We start from the raw sequence: 6,294 nt of genomic DNA on the forward strand, positions 1-6,294 counted from the left end.
ATCATCTTCCTCAGTTGATCCCTCTTCACTGGGTGAAGGGAGTGCTTCAGCATTTGGAGCGGAAGATGTTGGAACATCTTTCTTGACATCAGGCACAGAAACATTTGGGTTGGACGATGTTGGGACATCTTCATCAGCTTCAGGAACAGAAGCATCTTTCAGAATGCTACTCACAATGCTGCGTATTTTCTTGTCCATCTCCGTGTCTACTTCCCTAGGACTCGTTGCAGGGCTAGGGTTTTCAGCAATCTTCACTCCCTGTGGTCTTCTGGGAACCAGTTTCTCAGGGACAGAGGCTTGACCAGGAATAATGTGGATGGGTTGGATGTTGAATTCAGGTTGTTCCTGGTGTGGAGATGATGGGACAGATGGTGAACCAGAAGCTGCAGTTTCTTTTGGTGAGGTATCCATGGAAAAGCAGAGCGTTTGGAATGATTTCGTAAATCTCAGAAAACTATTGGGAAATGCTGATGAAAACACGAATGTCAAGCAGATATAAATTTGAATGAGGAATGTAGAGGGCCGTGTGAAGCAACGGTCGAATTTTCCTTGGTTCAGTAGTGAACGTGCTATTAATGTTAAGTGATTCGTTTGGGCACGTTCAGATTGCTGTAGTTGCTATAATTCCTCTAGCACACAAATGCCCAGCTTGCCCCTCAGTTTTTCAAACTGATTTGCATCCAAAGCCTTTGTGAAAATATCTGCTATTTGTTCCTCAGTGTCAACATGCTTCAGTGTGATCACTTTATCATCAACAAGATCTCTGATATAGTGATGTCTAATGTCAATGTGCTTGGTTCTGCTGTGTTGAACAGGATTTTTAGAAATATTAATAGCACTCATGTTGTCACAGTACAATGTCATGACATCTTGTTCGACATTGTACTCCTTCAGCATCTGCTTCATCCAAACTAGCTGTGAACAGCTGCTTCCTGCTGCAATATACTCGGCTTCTGCTGTAGATAGGGACACACAATTCTGCTTCTTGCTGAACCATGAAATAAGATTGGTTCCCAAATAGAAGCATCCACCAGAAGTGCTTTTTCTGTCATCTGCACTTCCAGCCCAATCAGCATCACAATACCCAACCAACATTGGATTTGAACAATGACAGTACATAATCCCATAGTCACTGGTGCCATTTACATATTTCAAAATTCTCTTTACTTGAGTCAAGTGACTTATCTTAGGATTGGCTTGATATCTTGCACAAACACCCACTGCATAGGTGATGTCGGGTCTGCTAGCTGTTAAATATAGTAAGCTCCCTATCATGCTTCTGTACAGGCTTTGATCAACACTGGTGCCAGCTTCATCCTTTGACAGCTTCAAGTGAGTAGGTGCAGGTGTTCTTTTATGGCTGGCATTCTCCATCCCAAACTTCTTGACAATGTTCTTTGCATACCTGCTTTGTGAGAGGAATATGGAGTCCTCCATCTGCTTCACTTGAAGTCCCAGAAAATAAGTCAGCTCTCCAACAAGACTCATCTCAAATTCAGATTGCATCTGTTGAACAAAATGTCGAAGCATCTCATTCGACATCCCTCCAAACACAATGTCATCAACATATATCTGTGCAATCATCAAGTTCTCAGCATCTTGCTTGACAAAGAGAGTCTTGTCAATTCCTCCCTTCCTATACCCTTGCTGAGTAAGGAACTCTGTTAGCCTTTCATACCAAGCTCTTGGAGCTTGCTTCAATCCATAGAGAGCCTTCTTGAGCCTGTATACATGATCTGGATGAGTCGGGTCTGCAAATCCCTTTGGCTGCTCCACATAGACTTCTTCATTCAGGTATCCATTCAGAAATGCGCTCTTCACATCCATCTGGTACAGCTTGAATTTGAGGATGCAAGCTACACCAAGTAATAATCTGATGGACTCAAGTCTAGCAACTGGGGCAAAAGTCTCATCAAAGTCTACACCTTCAATCTGAGTGTAGCCTTGAGCAACCAGTCTGGCCTTGTTTCTGGTTATGACACCTTCTTCATTGGTTTTGTTCTTGAAGATCCACTTGGTGCCAATCACATTAGTTCCCTCAGGCCTAGGAACTAGCTCCCAGACTTCATTCCTTTTGAATTGCTCCAATTCTTCTTGCATAGCATTGATCCAGAACTCATCTGTCAGTGCCTCTTTCACGTTCTTGGGCTCAATTTTGGAGACAAAACATGAGTTTGAGACGATCTCAACCTCCCTTGATCTTGTAGTGACCCCTCTGTTTGGATCTCCTATAATCAGCTCCTTGGGGTGCATCTTCTGGATTCTAGTGGAGGATCTCTTGTCAGGTTGGTTGATGTTTGATTCATCTGTAGCAGAATCAGAGTTTTCTGCATTTTCTCCACTTTTAGCTGCATCTGCTACATTGTCTCCCGATGTTCTGACATCTTCTTCGACATCCTTCTTTCTTGCTGGAGACAGATCATCAACAACCACATTGATGGATTCCATCACTGTTCTGGTTCTGGAATTGAATACTCTATATGCTCTGCTGTTTGTAGAGTATCCCAGGAATATTCCTGCATCACTCTTGGGATCCATCTTTCTCCTTTGCTCTCTATCTGCCAAGATGTAACATGGACTTCCAAAGATGTGGAAGTGCTTGACAGATGGCTTCCTCCCTTTCCAGATTTCATACAGGGTGGTTGGAGTCCCTCTTCTCAGTGTGACTCTGTTGTGGATGTAGCATGCTGTGTTCATGGCTTCAGCCCAGAGATTATAGGGAAGTTCTTTGGCATGAAGCATGACCCGAGCAGCCTCTTGCAAGGTCCTGTTTTTCCTCTCAACTATCCCATTCTGTTGTGGTGTAATGGCTGCAGAGAACTCATGAGTGATGCCTTCAGATGTGCAGAATTCAGTGAACCTGCTGTTTTCAAATTCTCTGCCATGGTCACTCCTGATTCTCTTGATGACACAGTCTTTCTCTCTTTGAAGTCTTAGACTCAACTCTTTGAATACTTCAAAGGTTTCTGATTTCTCTCTGATAAAGTTTACCCAGGTAAATCTGGAGAAATCATCCACAACAACATAGGCATACCTCTTTCCTCCAAGGCTTTCAACTTGCATAGGCCCCATCAAATCCATGTGAAGTAGTTCCAGCACCCTGGAAGTGGTCTGATGTTGAAGCTTCTGGTGGGACATCTTGACTTGCTTTCCAATCTGACATTCACCACAGATTCTGCCTTCTTCTATTTTCAGATTGGGAATGCCTCTAACAGCACTTTTGTCAAGGATTTTCTTCATGCCTCTTAAGTGCAGATGTCCAAACCTTTGATGCCATATTCTGACTTCATCTTCTTTGGAGGATAGACATGTGGAGGAGTAGCTGGTTTCTTGGGGTGTCCATAGGTAACAATTGTCCTTTGATCTGCTACCCTTCATTAGAACTTCACTCTTCTCATTTGTCACCAAGCATTCTGACTTTGTGAAGTTTACATTGAATCCTTCATCACACAACTGACTGATGCTAATCAAGTTTGCAGTCAGTCCCTTCACCAGCAGTACTTTGTTCAGACTAGGAAGTCCATCATGAACTAGCTTTCCCATTCCAATGATCTTTCCTTTAGAGCCATCTCCAAATGTCACATAACTAGTGGAGCAGGGCTCAATGTTCAGCAGGAATTCTTTGACTCCTGTCATGTGTCTGGAACAGCCGCTATCTAGGTACCAATCTTCCTTAGCTGATGCTCTAAGTGAAGTATGAACAACAAGACTGACAGCCTTGTGTTTTGGAACCCACATCATCTTCTTTCTGCTGTTGCTGCTTTGAGTTCCATGATGTGGATGGCCATGTAGATGATAGCAAAAGGGCTTTATGTGACCATACTTGCCACAGTAGTGACACCTCCACTTCTTTCTTTTGCTCTTTTTCTGCTGCATTCCATGATGTCGAGACCGATGTTGTGACATCGTGGCTCCAGTCCTGTTTTTGGTAGGAACAAATTCTGTCATGGTTGTTCTGCCAGCAGACTTAGGATTAAATCCAAGTCCTCTCTGGTTTCCAGCATTCTTTCCAAGCAGCAGCACCTCATCAAGTGTATCTGAGCCTTTGTTCAGCATCTTTATTGATTTTGTCATGTTTTCCAGCTTAGAGTTCAGAAAACCGACTTCACCTTTAAGCTCAGAGATCTCCTCTTTATGTGCCTCCTTCTCAGCTTCCAGATCTGCAATGACCTTCTTCAGTTGTGCTTCTTGCTGAAGGATCTTCTCACTTTTGATGCATAGTTTTCTATAGGATGTAGCAAGCTCATCAAAAGTGATTTCACTGTCTGTATCACTTGAATCTTCAGCAGTTTCAAATATCCCAGTGAGTGCATTCACATCTCTGTCAGAATCACTTTCTTGTTCACTCTCTGTATCAGATTGACATACAGAGAGTCCTTTCCTGTGCTTCTTGAGATGAGTGGGACATTCAGCTATGATGTGTCCATAGCCTTCACACCCATGGCATTGAATTCCTTTGCTGTGACTGGGCTTTACATCTGATTTTTTCTGGTATTTACTGCCTTTCCTGATGTCGAAAGGGATGTTCTGGACATGTGGTTTCTGCCTCTTGTCCATTCTGTTTAGCACTTTGTTGAACTGCTTTCCAAGGAGCACAACTGCATTTGTCAGACCTTCATCAGTATCCAGGTCATACTCATCTTCTTCTCCTTCATCATTGGACACGAAAGCCAGATTCTTGCTCTTCTTTTCAGCCCTATCCGAGAGTCCTAGCTCAAAGGTTTGAAGAGAACCAATGAGTTCATCTACTCTCATGTTGCAAATGTCTTGGGCCTCCTCTATTGCAGTGACTTTCATGTCAAATCTCTTAGGCAAGGATCTGAGGATCTTTCTCACCAGCTTTTCATCTGTTATCCTCTCTCCCAAGGCAGTGCAAGCATTGGCAATTTCAAGAATGTTCATGTGGAAGTCATGAATACACTCTTCCTCCTTCATCTTCAGATTTTCGAATTTTGTAGCCAAGAGTTGCAATCTGGAAATCTTCACTTTGGAGGTTCCTTCATGAGTGATTTTCAGGATCTCCCATGCATCTTTGGCCACTGTGCAAGTGTTGATCAGTCTGAAGATGTTCTTGTCAACTCCATTGAATAGTGCATTCAAAGCTTTGGAGTTTCCAAGTGCCAATTCGTCCTCTTCTTTAGTCCAGTCTTCTTCTGGCTTCAATTCATCAGTGGGCTTTCCTTCTGTGTCCAGCATCTTGGGATGTTCCCAGCCTTTGATGACAGCTTTCCAGGTTCTGCTATCCAGTGATTTGAGGAAGGCCACCATTCTTGCTTTCCAGTATTCATAGTTGCTTCCATCAAGAATTGGTGGTCTGTTCACTGGTCCTCCTTCTTTCTCCATGTTCATCAGAATTTATCTCCCCAGATCTCACTCTGTGATTTCGAGTGTTGGCTCTGATACCAATTGAAATTCTGATACCAGGGGACAGATGTCGTACAGGATGTCACGACATCACGCTTCAGAACATGCAGATTATATGTGTCCGTATGAACAGATTAAACAAGTAAATAACACAAGAGAATTGTTTACCCAGTTCGGTGCTACCTCACCTACATCTGGGGGCTCCAAGCCAGGGAGGAAATCCACTCTCAATAGTGTTAGTTCAAGGTCTAACAGCCCCTGTTTACAACCTTCTCACCTAACCACTACCCGTGCGATCTCTACCTAAGACCCAATCTTAGATATGAGAACCTCTGCTCACTCCCTCTCACTCACACTCCCGTGTTTACAATTAATTCAAAGACACACCAGAGATCAACTCTGAACAAATGGGATCAACCCTACACAATAGAGATCAACTCTACACACAAGAGATCAACTCTACACACTCAGGTCCAACACTTGATGTTAGTATACCATCAAGGTGGCTCACAAATCACTCAAGTCCCAAAACTCACTAAATAACTCTTTAATCCCGGACTTGGTACAGAACTCGTGCAGCCTTCGTGTTTATATAGCCATCTGCGTTTCTGGGCTGCAACGGCTTGATGCTGGAGGAGATCTATCTTCTTCCTGAAAATCTGCAGTTAAAGAACTAAAAGATAACTTTTGATCTTTTAGTTTGAATCTTTAATCTTTAATCTTTAATCCCTGAACGAACTCTTCTACTTTGAAATTCGAACTATAATGATCTTTTAATTCGTTCCTAAAGATAGATCTTCTTATCTCTTGCTAACTGCACAATAATCTGTTAAAGATATAACAGATTTATATGTCCAGTATTTTCGGGCCAGATGTCAGGACATCGTATCCGACATCTTGGATCCTGCAGCTTCAATGCTTCACTTGACT

The sequence above is a fragment of the Glycine max genome, chromosome 17 (assembly GCF_000004515.6).
Source record: "Glycine max cultivar Williams 82 chromosome 17, Glycine_max_v4.0, whole genome shotgun sequence".
NCBI lineage: Eukaryota > Viridiplantae > Streptophyta > Magnoliopsida > Fabales > Fabaceae > Glycine > Glycine max.